We start from the raw sequence: 16,649 nt of genomic DNA on the forward strand, positions 1-16,649 counted from the left end.
AGATGATTGATTGCATGAGTATTACAGAGTATGTGTAGAATGCCACCCTCTGTGATTTTGATCTGCTCCAAGTTGGAAGCGAATCCTACGTACCTCCTGGAGTTAACAGGCATATTTGCCTTTTGTTGCACCATTGAGAAAGTGACGCAATGATGGGAGAGACTAGCATAAGTCTGACAAAGGAACACATAGTACTTTTAGAGCAAAAAGTCTTTTTAAATCATTGAAGTTCTTAGATTTTCAATCGACAGCAGGATTTTGAAAATGTGTCAAAGAGTTTCCAAATGTCAGCATGTGCCAGCATTTAAGTGTGTATCGCTTTATGCAATAAAAGGCGCTTTCTGTGCCTGTAACCAGGCATTTTTTGTCTTCACTGTGCAGCGTATTTATCTTAATAACGACCGGAGCACAGTACTATCACACTGTAACACAGAGTGTGGCTCTTACGACGTTAGGATAATCAGCAAATCTTTCATTGTGTAATACAATAGAAACAATAGAAATGCCTGTAGAGGACCAGGTTTCTAACAGGAGCACCATGACAGGTTAAGTATCAGTTTCAAGGCATTATGCACATGCAGACCGTTTTCTGTTGTCTTACATGATCAAATGATTATTTTACTCTTTATTATCTTTAATGCCAGGATAAACACATTTTTACAGCACAAGCTAACAGGGAGTTGAAATGAATGCTCTCCTCTTGTCTCCTGCAGGGGGTGCCGTGGCTCTGCTCATTTTGCCGTCATCACTTCTGTCAGTTGCACACACATTGTACTGTAGCTCAGTGAATTGCTATGCACTGCTGTGACTCAAATGATGCAACAAATTTTTGTTACATAAAAGCAGTTTTTCAAGCTTCCGAAAAACAATATTCTTAGGAAAATCTGAAGGGGGGGAGAAAAAAAACACACAACGCCTAGCAGGTTGTTTGGGCACTTTTCACTTAAACTATACAATGTGTTAAAATGTCAAAATGGTGTTTGTAAATAGGTGTTAGATAATGATATGCCACAGAAATAGAAAATCTGTTCTTCTCTGAGCAGCATTTGAAGTCTTGTAGGGAAGCTGTTGAAATGCTTCCACATTTGATATTTAAGGGGATTCCAGCATTTCTGTGCACAAAGCTCCTATTTCACTGAGCTGTATGCTGCATTTTAATACTGCTTCGGTGTTTCTGTAGAGAGAAGCAATGTTTGGAATAAGTGTAGTTTTGTTATCTCCAGCGATAGAATAGACAACCAGGAAGCAAACTGAGTGATAAGATAACCTGTCACAAGTGAGACATTAGCTTTTTTTCCCCTGTATAGTTTTGTTCCATTCATATTTACCAAAATCAGTAGCTGCTATAGCCCCTTCGGCACTAATGAAGGGTAGATGCAGGTGGGCAGATTTATCACAGCTTCTATTATAGATGTCCTATTTGTAAAGAGAGAAGAATCCAGCTCTGTGATAGCTATTCAGATATTCCTTCTCTGTGTACGCCTCAGATATGACATTTGATTGTGTATTCAAAGGTTAACCCTGATACTGTGAAGGAAACAAAAACAGAATACATGATTGGATGTGTTTATAGTCTCGTATAGTTTCAATATGATACAAGTCAAGCTCTTGATAACGCAGTCACTCTGATCTCAGTGTCAGAAATGCTCCATAAAGAATTTAACAAGGTGTGAACTTGGAAGGCTCCTGGGCTGATGCAGGGAAAAGAACTGCGCTGTGCAAGTACACTGCAAGTGCAATTAGAAGATTACATGTAGATATACAAGAAGATATATCCACATGTACTAAAACAAGAGTATGCAGAACATGAATCCTCACAGAAGAGCACAGAACACAAGATGTCAAAAAATGAGCAAATGTCCTAATGTCATTTATTTCTTCAGGTTCTGTATTACAAAAAATGTTTCCGGGACTCAAACAGAGGCAACATATTTATATTCTTTAGACTGACGAGGCCGACAAGTATCAAGCCAGGACTTCACCGTTGCCCCAAACACATGCACACCTTTTTACTAATGCATATCCATTTGTCTGCGTAAACGCAAGGTGAGCAGTGCAACTGGAACTCAAAGTGCTTTGTTGTGCTGAGGGACTCTGAGTATCCACCCAGCAGGACATCCATATTTCCCCTTAAGGGCCCCAACTGAATTAGTCTTTCATTCTATTTCTATGCCCTCTTCCAGTATGTTCCCTTTTTCCCCTCGGAGAATTCAAGACTAAACAAAGTGCTCTGTGGCAGACCAACCAAAGGGCAATGTGCAATACTGCGTTCCAAACCCTGACATTAGTCAGTCATGTAGTCATGCTCACTGTTATTTATTTCAAGGGGCAGTCTTTAAAGTTTGGTTGTGTAGTGAGCGTAGCATTGTGATTCTATGTTGTCCTGTCTGCCTGCCTGTCTGTCTGTCTGTCTGTCTGGTGTTTTGTTTTAAAGGCTTAAAGTTGTGCCCCTCACTGCTTCCATTGATTGTGCTGACACAGGCTGCTGTAGCATGAGCTGTCTGCTAAGTTCAGCCACTAAACTTGACTGAGTAAAAAATATGTAATAGAGATGATTCATTGAGGAAAAGCTCAGTGTCAAGTGAGAGTTTATATATTTTAATGTAAGCAAGTTTATCCATCCATCCATCCTCTTCCAATTATCCAGTTCAGCGTCGCGGGAGGGCTGGAGGCTATCCCAGCTGCCATAGGTGCAAGAGGCAGGATACACCCTGGACAGGTCGCCAGTCTGTCGCAGGACTAGCACAGAGACAGACGACCACTCTCACTTACTTTCTCATCTGTGAACAATTTAGAATCACTAATTAACCTAACTCCACTAACTGCATGTCTTTGGACTGTGTGAGGAAGCAAACATCCACACACAGGTCCTGGCCAGCTAGTGGATTCAAACCCAGGACCTGCTTGCTTAGCCACTATTACATTATATTAAAAATAAATATTAAAAAAATAATAGGGTAAAAATAGCCACCCTTACATGAGATGCTGAAGCAAAGGATGGAAAGGGAAGTACTGAATCGAATAACATTAACCTCCTTGGTATATGGCTGGGTGATTTCCTACAAAGGCAGCTGAGCCCAGCTGGTCCTCAGAGAGCTTTCCCATTTTCACAAAGAAAGGAGCAGCTCATCTTCAGTGAGAGGAAGCTGGCTTTGCAGGCCACGCTGCAAGAGCACCCCCAACTAGAAATGTAAAACCTATTGTCTGTTAAGAACAAGCTGTCCGAGAAAGTAATGCTTGGATGAAGCAAACTCGACTGTGCAACAAGCGTTTTTCTTTAAAGGCCAGGTACTTGGCCTCTCTATATATCTGAGATTTGTGTAGTGACAGTAGCGATAATTAAAAGTTTAATGTTTTTTCTCTGTGAACATAAACTGAAACTCTTTAGTTATACATGCATGCATCATTTGGTTTCCTGTATGTTTCTACATTAGTAGTGCTTGGTGGGTTTATTTTTAGGTTTTCATGTGATGAACCAATGAGTGTGCTTAGAACAAAGCTGATTGACCTGAACTAGAGTTCAAATATCAGCTTTCTCAGCAGTACAAACATTCTGCACTGACTGGCCAAATGGACCACGGTTAATTTTAAGTGAACCAAACATCTACCTGGCTGGTATTGTCTTCATTAAGAGTGAAAGATTTATTGAAAGAGTTTTCAGAGAAAGCGATTGCTGTACTTTGACAGTCTTTCTTGCTTGTACGTATTAAGCTACAGTATGACCTTCAGAAACACAGTAACTTCCTTCCAAAACAGAAATTTGGAAATCATACTCCCTCTATCTCTCTTTTGCTAATGTTCTTTCAACAGCTGCAGCTTCTTTTCAGCAGACTCATCTTTTCATACATCCTTGCTCTTTCCTTGGGCATATGAAGGTCAGGTGAAGGTAATGCCAGGGATTATGGGAGCTCAGTCACAAGTCCCTCTGTCTGCCATGAAAGGGTGAAGTTAATGGCTCAAAGAGGAGTGGGAGGTCTCCAATCTCTCTGCTGCAGGCTGTGAAAACGGATGCCTTTTATTACAGATTGACCCTCACAAGCTGTAGCTGAGGCCTCTCACCTGATATCTGGGGGCTGGGGGGTGGCTTTGCATGGATTTAAAGTTAATGTACCGGTGTTAATGAAGCTGCCATGGTCCACTGGCCTCCTTGGCCATGCCATGTCGGAGTGTCCATCCCCCTGTTGATCACTGCAGGTCTGCTGTGGGTCATAAGTGCCAATAAAATTGTGGCCTCCACTTTCCTGGATGACTTTGGGTCTGATGGGCAATGGTGGATGAAAGGGTAAAGAGGAGGGGGAGCTGCCTCCCCTTTACACTTTGCAACCATCCCTACAGCTAGCGAAAGTGCAAAGTTATTTATTCATGCAGTGGTAGTAGTATAGCAGGGATGTACAGCAGCTGCAGCAGTAACAGAAGACAAATCACAGGACAGCAGAAGTAGCAGAGGAAGCAGTAGTTGTAGTCATAAAGGTAGTAGCAGTTGATGCAGTTACAGGAGTCCAACACCACACGGACTCCCACTGAGTCACCCTCACCTCCCCTGTAGCTCTTCGACTACTGCTGGGCTCAATGTCATCCAAAGTATGGGGACTGACAGAGGTGCGAAGGGCTTGGCAGACCCCTCACTGACTCTAATGGAGATGAATGTGTGTGTGTGTGTGGAGGGGCTGTGAAATAAACTGACTGGAGGGTCAGAGACAAATGAATAACACACATTAAGTTACATGTACTCCCATTCGAATTAGTAGCTTTCTAAAGACTGCGTTTGTAAAATAATCAGATTTTAAAAGCTTTACTTTATCTAATGTACACAGATCAGGGGTTGGACACAGACCAGAGGCATTTATTTATTTATTTTTTCACAATTTATGTTTATTGAAAAGGTTCCAACCCTGGCAGCTATTTTGTTATTGCCATGTACAATTTCATAATCAGGTTTATGGCAGCATAACAAGATGAAGGCTGGATTTATAGAAGGGAACATTGCCATTTACAAAGCAGAGGAGGAGGTCAGGTTAAAAAAATCACCTGTGATAAATGATGCCATATATTAAAAATAACGTTGCATATGGCAGTGGCATCAAGCCAGAACCGCAAAGACTGCACATCTCAGCTGGCGGTTGTCACAAACCTTTGCATCTCCTTCAAGGCGACTATCACGAGTAGTTTAAGCTCGAGACTGTTACTTGAGTTTTTTAACATACAGTATCATTGTTATTCGATGTGCTTGTCTTATACCATTATCATAGTAATTTCCCATTAGCTTCAAACTGTTATGTAAGCCATACCTGGGACGAGTCATGAGCCGTCACAGGGCTAGTAAACATCAGACTTATGATATATGTAATGAACAATGAAGATAATTATTTACATCTACATTAATTTATATTTAGTGGTTTTCTTCACACTCGTTTGCTCTTCCATGGCAACCTGGCATAACTTTGACTAGGTCAGACACAATGAAGAGGAACAGCTGGGATCGAGGTGGGTTGCCAAGCTGCTTGCAGATGCAACTGTAGGCAGGCTAATGTAGCATAAACAGGTGAACCTGTGTGAGATCTGCAAATCAGATTTGAAAAGCTATATTTTTATATAAATTAAGGTAAAACTCTTTTTTTTGTGGTTTACTGACATGAAAGAGAACACATGTCTGAGAATGTGGGACAAACTCTGAGATGAAGTGAGATGTAGGAGGTTTGTGAATGAGTTATTTACATGTGACTGTCACTGCACTCTCCTCTGTAGAGCTTCAGGGTATTCTTTGGATTCAGCAGACCGGGATTTGTTTTCCCTGAATGATATAATATTTCACATAATAAACTATTATGTAAAGGCATGAAAACAACCCGCAGGCTGCTGCTGTACAGTGGCGACCTTTCTCATGTACAGTGGTGACCTTTGGAGAAGTGTTTGCTGCAGGCAGTTGTTGTTGACACTGTGGTCTTACTGAAATCCTGACCACAAGCACAGAGTATGATACTGTGGCTGATGTCAATATGCTATCCCCAGCCATGAGCCACAATACATTTATGCTCGGTGAAGGAAATCTGCACTGAAGCCTGTTTGTTTGGCTTTGTTTTCTTCATTAAGCATCATTTAAAAACACTGACTGTGTCACAGATGTGCCCGTCGGCAACACCTACAGTGACTCACTGAAACGGCATCTTCTGTATTTTGCTTCTTCGTTATTTAAAAAAATAACTTTTTTTTTTTTTTTTTTTGTGGATGAGTTATTATTCATTATTATGTAACATCAGGCTTCTGATGCAGTGTGGTCATATGTGGATGGACATGGTCAACTCTGATAGGCTGTGGTGACACTTGGTGTGGTTTTCTGCTGCTGTCACTGACCTGCTTCAAGGTTTGATGCTTTGCATGTTCAGAGACGCTCTTCTGCAGACCCTGATTGTTAGCCTACTCAACTCCGACCTCTGGCATCAATGAGGCATATTTGACCACAGAACTGCTGCTCACTGAATATTTTTTCTTTTCCAGATCATTCTGTGCAAACCCCAGAGACAGTTTCTGAAATACTCAGACTTGACCAACAGCCATGCCGTGTACCAAATCACTTAAACCATCTTCCCTTCCTATTTGGTTTGTGCCTAAATTTGTTGATTTGCTACCATTTGACAGGCTGATTAAATATTTGTATTAAACAGGTGGGCTAATAAAATGCCTAGTGAGTATGTATTTTATTTCTGCAGTCCTACCGCAGAAATAAAAAGATGAAATTATAAATGGTGGCTCGTAGCAGAAGTATTTGGTTGCATGAGAACATAAAATCCCAGTTTATATGAAATATTTGTAATTGCGATTTACAGGCTTTGCCTCCCCACTGAGACAAATCCTTTGAGGAAACAATGGTGCGTAAATACAACCTGAACTGAGATATTGAGCTCAATTACGAAATGATTGGAAACACAATTTTAAGCATAAATTACCTTTGATTTGTTGGGTTTTGATGTACGTGCATAGGAAGAGCTAGATAGAAGTCACACAGTTCTCAACCTTTTCAGTTCTCAGAGGACTTTACCAACAAGCACTGGGGTGTAAGACAGTATAGACAGGCTGCCACTGTATTGTCAGGGTCACAGATGTTGTCAGACAAAAACATTTACTCTTTCCACCTTAATGAGATACAAGACAATGCACACTGCATTATTAGAACCTTCACACAGTGATTGGATGAGTGATTAAAACATCAATATTCTCCGACTTTACCAGCCTCAGTCGCAGCATGGTAAACAGAGTGAGACCTGTGAAATGATGCCGCATTATTGCTTGCTTTGAAAAAGTGATTGTGCTTTAATGCGGTGGGAGGTTTGGGGGAAGGGGGATGCCAGGTATCCCAGCACCATTATTTAGCACTACATTACCTCCCATCCCATTCCTATTAGCAGGTACAGATGGCGCTCCTTGTGCCACTTCGAGGTGCTCACAGCTGGCAAATCTGAACTGCGTCTGGACTTTGGCCATTCACATCGCAGACCAGATGGGAAAAGGTGGGTCTTCTAGTGTAACAGTGTGTACAGGCAACAGCATTCACACACCGATCTGGCCGCATACACGTGTTGTCATCAACGCAGAAATGCCATACAATCACAGGGAGGCTGAATTTTGGTATTTGGAGTTACAGCAGTTTTTTCCACCTTTGGTGGTCAGACTGTGGTCATTTAGCTGATTGCACGCTATGCTAATGGGTTATGTATTTGACTCTTGTGGTTTGTGAGATATGTAAACTGTCATAGCTGTCTAGTTACTGTTTAGCCAGCTAGCAGTGGAGGTCAGGGAGGTCAGTATTAAAGCTTTCTATTTCCAAAAGCAAATATTCAAAGAACCTCTGAACCTAAAACATCATGGCAGGCACTTATTGTCATCACTGATGAAAATTAGTTTTTCAGTTTTCTTCATAAGGCTCTCTTCACTCAGACTGAAAGTATTCCAATGACTTTCATTGATTGATTTGTTATATCTGTTAAATAAGCCCCACCTGTTTGCTTTTTTTAGCAGTTGTCTTTAAGATGACACAAAGTGACATGTCTGAAATTTTTTACAAATTGTCATGTCTGAAATATTTACCATTAAAATGTGTATTTGTTTAAGACTTCTCCTGATGCCTAAATTGCCTCTTTTCTCTATCTAATGATCCTCTGTATCAGGCTTCTTTTTTCCCTCCAGCTGTAAAACTGCTCACATTACCCCAATTTTTTTTAAATCTGAGGAGCCGACTGTTGTTTCAGACAACAGTCTAATAACCTTTCTCATAGTAATATCAACATTTCTGAAAAAAAAAGCCTCACTAACCAACAGAATGATCTGCTCTCCCTGTCATCTTTGTTATTCATAGGTGATACTCTGAAGCCATTTTTATGGGTTTTTAAAAATCCTTTGATGCTTTAAACCACCACAGTGGTCTGAGTGACAACTTACTTTTCTGTATTATTGGTATTTCTCCAATAGGTTCTCTTCTTATAAAACCAGCATATGGGAGTTCCACAGGGTAGTCAACTGGGTCCTTTTCTTTCTTTTCAAAATTATTTTCCCAATATGTTCCCAACAATTCTGTGATGTCTGTGTGTTTGTCTGACACCATACCTCCGGCAAAACACGACCACCAAATCCCACAAACATAAATATAATGTTCTGTCACATTGCACTTAATAAGAACATATTCACAATGATGAAGAAGCTCAAAAAGACTTATATATAATATCACCAGAGCATATCTCAACCATGGAGTTTTGTCCACATATTTAGTTGACTTCATTATTCCATGAATGTCTTGCTGTGCCGATTGGGTTCCACACCACAAAGGAAACCATTGAATTAATAGCAATGACTGTAAAATAGAGCATCCCAGATTCATGGCGACTTTTCTAACACAAATAACCTGGGAATACTACGCACGGAAAATTCACTTCAAATCAATGCCAACAACCAAAAGGGCATTCAGGTACATTACAATTAGTAGGCACAGGTGTTCAGAAGTTAGTTTATTGGTGATAATAAAAGAATGAGTAAAAGAGGTTTTTATCTATTCATATGTAAATATTGACTCAGTGCTGCAGTTTACTTGTGGCCAGATGGGGCTATGAGAGACGGGAGATGATCCGCAGCGGTAAAAAGGGTCTCCTTCCAGTGTTGTTAAAACATTTACAATAACGTTTACAAGAATCCGTTTTTAAAAAAATCACTGACTGACTAACTAACTTTTAAGTGTCTACAATATTTCATTAGAGAAACACACATGGTTTACTCTAAGCAGAAAACTGTTTAATGCTTTGAAATTTAATCAAATTGGCAAAACCTTTGATGTTGCGTGCACATGCATACCACTGACATTTTGTCTAAATAGGCCTGAAGAACAGATAAACTGGCCTAAATTCAATAAAATGTTCCAAGGTAACCACTTAAAATGAAGACAGGAGAGGAAGCGATCGAGGGAGAGGCTAAGACAGCAGCTAGAAGCTGTTTATAATAAGAACACAGGAGATGATTGGCTGCTGACCAAGCAATAAAAGCAAGACAACACTCAGTGCGACAAAACAAACGCAAAATATTCATTCTGTTACATACAGAAAAAAACCCTCTACAGTCTTTAATGATCTACTTCCAGGATACAATACAAAAGCAAGAACACATTACTCAGTCAGTTTGTTCTAACTGCAGTGCAGAGTGACAAAATGTAACCAGATTTTTAGAGAGAAGTAATATAAGCATACTCTAATATAATATGTTTGCACGAGAGGACCACTACTACACACTACTGGCATCTTAGATACACAACAAAGAAAGTAAACAATGCTGCACATGTAGTTCATTTAGAGTTCATATCATATCAAATAATATAGAAGGACAGAATGAGTTCAAAGAAACATCTGTCTTCACTTTTAGCCTTCACAGCAGATTAAACTGTCCTGGTGTCAGAAATATAAACCACCATCCTCTACACAGAAACATTACAAACACAAAAACATCTGCTGAGTCCCTGTATTAGCATTCAATGATCAAAACACAGAGAGTCCTCTTAGAACAATAATACTTATCACATATTTAAAGTGTAAAACAGATATATAAACACTATGATGGAAGAGCACACTTAAAGCGACACATTCAAATCATATACTATCTCAATCACTACACTTAAGTTGACTGCTCTGTAGTATCTCTGCAGCTGTTTATTTCTTTGCTGTCTTAATGGCCGAAGAAAAGTACAGTAAAGTGCTTTGATACACTGGCTTCAAGCTCCCATCATCACCAATGCTTTAAAAGACTCATCCTCTCTCTCCACTAACACTGTCATCACTGCTGACCTTGACCCACAACAGTTTGCATCAAGGAAACGGATCAACAGAAGACGCAGTTCTCCACACATCTCTTACTCACCTGGACCAGAAAAAAACCCATGTAAGAATACTCTTTGTGGATTTCAGCTCAGCTTTTTATACAGTTATCCTCCACAAACTGGTTTAAAAACTGGGCAGCCTACACTTTGGCAATTAACTATGAATGTGGATACTGGACCACAGGATGTCAGGATGATAGTCGTCCACTCTAAACCTGAACTCTGGCATACCACTGGGGTGTGTTCACAGTCCCTTCCTCTACTTCCCACCTTCCCTCATGACCGCTCTTTCATTCACACTACCAACAACACTGTGAAATTTGCTGGCTGTACCACAGTAGTAGGAGTGATATGAGACAATGATGAAACAGCCTACAGAGACGGGGTCAGGCATCTCACAGACTGGGGTCATCACAACAACCTGGACTTGAACTCTACAGAAACCAAGAAATTTATAGTGGACAGTGTGAAATCGAGGCACACAGAGCACTCTGACTTTTGTATACATGGAGAGGAAGTAGAGAGGATAGAGGACTTTTAGGGTTACTTGGTACTCACATCTCAGCTGACCTCGTCTGGACCACATACATCTCTGATCAGGTGGGGAAGGCCCAACAGAAGCTTTACTTCCTGAGGAAGTTAAAGCACGCTCACTTTCCTCATCACCTGCTTACCGGCTTCTATTGATCAAAAGTAGAGAAGCTACTGATTTGCTGGTTCACCAGCTGCAGAGGAGAGAACAGAAAGGACCTGCAGTGGGTGGAGAGGTTGAAAGAACATGCCATCGGTGTGACTCTACCTCTACCATGGTGATATCTACACTAGCTGACTCCGAAGGAAACCAAGAAAAGCCAATAAAGGATCACACCCATCCAGAACATCACCCATTCCCCCTTTGCGCTCTGAGAAGAGATTCAGATTAAGCCCAAAACCAACAGATTGAAATACAGTTTCTTCCCACTGGGAGTAAGAAAGTGTAACTGTTCCCTCAAACTATGGTCCAAGAACTGAAAGCAGAGTTTGTGCCACAATGCATTTTGCACTTTTATTCTGTGTACGACCTTGGTGTGTTTGCCTTTATCTCCAGTTATTTTCCATTTATGCTGCAGCCCATTTTTGAGTTTTGGTATCAGTGTTGTAGGATTTGGTACCACCAGAAGGTTGCGTTGTATCTAGCCATTGAATGAATAACTGTGCAATGTAACCATCTGGCAGACCAGGCACTTTCCTGCTGTGTAGATGTGCCTGCCTTTTGGGAACAATTGCTTTTTTAATTTATTTTTTTTTACACAAGCCTTATAAAACGGATAGATCAAAACAATGTTTATTTATTTATTTTGTTCATGATTATTTTAATTGACACTTGCCCATTGGGTGCAATGCATGTATTAAAAGCTAGAGTGCAAAAACGTAGGCACAGATAATACAAAAACAGAGGCACAGAGAAATTGCAGGCAGATGCTTCCTAATGTGGGCAAAAACTATAATAAAAAATACAAAAAATAATTAATTAATTTAAAAACATGTCACTCACATGTTTTTTTTCGGGTTTTTTTTTTTTTTTTTTTTTTTTTTTTTTGCAGGATTTTGCTTTCAGCACCAGTGAGCAATGTGAGCAATGATGGCATTGTTGGGCACAGTTTGGAGGATAAAAGTAGGGTGAACATAGAAGGTGAGAGACATCAGTGGAATATAGCAATGTAATGTACTGTACCTGCTGCTTTGCTACACAGGCCTCAACCCCCTAAGCCATTTCATTGCAAAGAGAGGATGTGGTTATAGATTCAGGAGTGGAGTGAACATCAGCTACTTCCTGTACATGGATGACATCAAGCTATACGCCAGGGGTGAGCGAGACATCAACTCACTGATCCATCGAACCAGGATCTGCCGCGAAGACTTTGGGATGTGATTCATGAAAGATAAAAATGAAAGATTCATTAAAGAACTAAATTTCACTCCAGTCCAAATCAGTGAATGCTACTGTAGAATATTGTAGAGGTTCAAGCTGTGTTTGCATCATAGTCCACTGGAGCTTCTGTTTCTCTCTACAATGGCTGTCTCCCTTCATGATATGGTTTAATTCTGAGGGAATGCTAATAGAATTAATAAGAGCCGAGCGGGAAATACATTATTGCAATGTCAAATCATCTGTACCGAGGCAAAACTGAGAAAAGCAATATAAAACAAAAAGTGCATGGAAATGTGGCATATATTAGACTTATTTAAATGGTCCTTTATTGTTTTACATTCCTTTTGACTCACTAAAGGTGGTTTTGAATGTGGATTAGGACAGAGATATTCCAGGCTCTCTGAAGGGCTGTTTTTAGCCTTACTTTTTCCACCGATATCCTGGATCAGCCTGAATCCTTTGTTCGCTGTCTGTCCTTTCTCCGTGCAAAAAATCTTTTCCGTTGGCTCAATGTCTGTTGCGTGCCTGCTGACAAATAAATGCACACATGATAAATGCGAAGTGCTGCAGGAATCCTTTTCTTGTTAAGAAATAATTTCACGATACATTGCAATCGCCGACCTCTCCTCAGTCACGCCACCTGGGCACCGGGTTTGGCCTGTCCCTTGTCTGCCTGAGGTGCAGCTGGCCCTCCCTGTCAAGCCTGCCAAGACACTGTCTCCAGGCAACAGGCTCAGAGGCCACCTGTCATTGTGGATCAATGGACACACCTGCACACCCACCTGTCCACAGTCTTGTCACAACGGGGAGACGCGAGACAAAAAAAGAAAAGAAAAGACAGACAGAGGGAGACTCATCGTGGGTGGTTGATGACCTGATTCTGAATGAATGGATGAGCCCATATAGCCTGATTTAGCTACACGAGATTGAGTTTGACAGACCTGAGAGAGGCTCGAGTGTGGCGGTGAATGTTTCGGCAGTAATGACTGATACGACTTGTATTTGACACCACGCAGTGAGATGATTGTTAGGCTGTTTGCAAACTTTCTTATATAACAACTCATTGCAATAATCCTCTGCTTTACTTTTTGGCTTTCTTTCACCTTTGGAGGCTCAGAAACTTTTCTGATTAAGTGCTTGGCTGGACACAATGACTGGACAGAAGCGCTCACTGTCATAACCATTAGTTCTATTTGGATTCATCCACTGAATGACAGACGACTCACACCTCAGGCTCTTCCTAACTTACCAGAAACACTTAATTTCTCCAGATACTGGCAGTTAATAGGCATATCAGTGCAGGAATCTTCATATTCATATGCGCCAATGACCTTTGTGTAGACTAATTATGCGTTGTGCAGTGTGTAGACTCTACTGTGTAAAGTTACAAAAATGTGATAAAGGGACTAGAAGAGAATATTACTGGCATATGAGAAAAATTCTCCCTATGGACTGGGAACCATTTACTGTAATTTTTAAAGGAGGATTAACATAAAACACAGTATATTTAAATCCAAACCACTATTACTTTTCCTTAAATATTGGTCCCTAAAGTTAACAAGGCTGGGAGTGAAAGCAAAGCAAAGCTAACTGCACACACATAAATCTTCTGTTCACGTGAACCAGGGAGTGTACTATAGATTTAATTGTGATACAGATGCTTCAAAGAGTGGACATTTTGCAACAGAAAACTGGGATCTGAGGAGGTCTTTCCAACTCAATATCTCCTTGAAGGGTCCTTAAAGCTACAGACAATCCTTTCTCCCATCGTAATGTGTGTAACTTTCTATTGAAACTTTTTGTTCCTCTAACTAAAGATCAGTGAAAAGCTACTCATACTACATTTAATAGTGTAACATTAACGTTACCCTGTGTTAAATTTTCACTGCTAGCTGAAGTCAACTGAGTTCTGCATTCTTATCCCTTCCAGTTCAAGTATATAATCCTAGTAACAGTGGCCACTGGTGGACAAACATGTTTTAGTGATCCAACATTAAACTTAGAGTGTGGCCTGCAGTGAGCATGGCTGGCAAGGATATTTCTGCTGTGTGGACTGGATTGTGATCGAGTTTACCTCAGCTGTCAATGTCAGATGAGAAGCGACAACCTTTATTGACTCTAGAAGAAGCTGTAAAACTTTCTGAAATGAGTTTGATACGAGTCAGTGAGTCAAAGAAGTTCACTTCTGACCGATGACAGTGAAACTCGGGTGTGTTGTTGAGAATATTGTAGCGGACTGGGTTACAAGTTAGTTGACTTTTGTGTTATCAGTGTTTGTGTTCAGAATTATCAGTTACCCTTGGCATAGTTGGACCACACCCGCAACAGGGTGATTTACTGAGTGTCCTTGAACGTGCAGTAGTCCATAGGCCGGTTGGCCTGTCAATCAGTTCGGTTACCAATGACAGAGAGTCTGGAGGAGAGCATGTGTGTGGTTGGCTGAGAGTGTTCGGGGGGCAGGGGCAGAGAGAAGCTGGGGGTGTGGTGGCGGAAGAGAAAAGAGAGAAGAGGGATTTGTTGTTGTTGCTGTGAGCGCGCTTTTTCCTGTTTTTTTTGGCGTTGGCTACGGCCCACAGTAGCCCGTGTACGAATATCAATAAAGACGCCAGTAACCAGTACGCCGATCGTCTGTGTCTTCTGTCGGGGGAACGCTACACTGGTGTCAGAAGTAAACGTGAAGCTCGCCTCCGGAGTTATCTGCGCTCGTGTCGCCTCGACCCACGGCATCGGCTGTGGACGCTGGAGATTTTTTTTTTTTCTTTTTTCTCTTTTGCGGGACTGTGCGGAATGCTTCCGATGGATTACTCCAAGATCAAACGAGAGCCTTCGGCAGAAGCTCACGGACACGACTACCCTGCCGGGGACCTGAAGTTCGCGGAGCATAGAGAGCGGGTGAGACGAACGACCGCCGATATGGCGAGAGAAGCCGGCTTTTCATCCTCTCGTCGTTCGGGTGGCCGTCGGAGCTCTGTGGGGACGTCTGCAGCTGCTGAGAGTGTGGGGAGAGACACGCCAACGCATGGAGGCGCTTTCCACGCTCCCATAAAGACCCCCAGGTATGATGGCAAGACTGACTGGGAGGCTTTTCATGCACAGTTTGAACTGTTGGCCAGGGCTGGTGGGTGGTCTGCTGAAGAAAAATCCCTGCAGCTGGCTATGTGCCTTACTGGCGATGCCCTGTCTAGCTTGCTGCTGTTGAGCCCAGAGGGCAGGGGGATTATGATGCTTTGGTCGGGGCTCTGAAGAGGCGGTTTGGTTCTTGCTCTGCTCCGAGCCTGCTACGCTCCGAACTGTGCAGCCGCCGTCGCCGTTCAGGAGAATCCATTAGGGACCTAGCTAATGACATCGAGGGGCTGGTCCACCGCACCTATGCCCACATGCCCCCCAACATCCAGGGCGAATTAGCTTGTGACCACTTCCTGCAGGCCCTGCTTCCCGATGGGCTGCGGATTCAAACGCTGTTAGCTCACCCTAAATCCCTTCAGGAGGCCCTGGAGATGGCTACGGAGAGGGAGTTACTGTGCGCTGGGGCTGCTAGACCCCTGACTGAGCTGACCAGGCCACCGCAGACGGGGGCTGCAAGGGGGACTGCACCGGGCACCGCTGAGCCCGCGTGGGCGGAGGAACTGACCCAATTGGTGAGAGCTGTCACGCTGCGTGGGGAGCAAAGGCCGAGGGGAGGGCCGAGGGTCTGCTGGGGATGTGGACGGCCGGGTCACCTAGCCAGAGACTGTCCCCATGCCCACCCGGATCAGGGAAACGACATGGGGTCTGCATAACCGGGACGATGCAGGACCCTGGGGCTGTGTCCCGGCCTCCTATTCCGGGAGGGACGACCCAGCTCGGGTCACACGGGGGCGCACAGCGACCTTGCGGAGCTGTGGATGGACAGGTGGAGCGGCTTGTTTTGTTGGGCAGGACTTGGGTTGGCAGCTGCTGGTATGCCCCATTAGTTGTAAATGGACTATGCTGCTCAGCCCTGGTGGATACCGGGTCTTCCGCTACAGTTTTAAGACCTGATGTGGTGGGAACGGGGGTTCGCATCCTCCCTACCACGGTGAAGCTGCAGACTGTGACGGGTGAGCGGGCCCCCATGCTAGGGGAAACACTGCTCTCCCTAACTGTGGGGAGGAAGTCAGTCCGCTGCTCTGTATGGGTTGCAGACCTGGAAGACTGTATACTAGGGCTGGATGTGCTCAGGGCACTGGACTGCGTTATTGACACAGGGCGGGGAATGCTCTCGTTCCCTGACGGTGGTGTTGTTCGGATGCTGAGGCGGCCACCCCTACCTGATCACCCTGCAGCCCATGCCCTTTCTGAGCGGGCAGCCGACTTCCCCCCAGATCTGACTAGTAGTCCGGCCGCCCCCGAGGACACACTTACACTGAC

The sequence above is a fragment of the Oreochromis niloticus genome, linkage group LG16 (genome assembly GCF_001858045.2).
Source record: "Oreochromis niloticus isolate F11D_XX linkage group LG16, O_niloticus_UMD_NMBU, whole genome shotgun sequence".
Lineage (NCBI taxonomy): Eukaryota > Metazoa > Chordata > Actinopteri > Cichliformes > Cichlidae > Oreochromis > Oreochromis niloticus.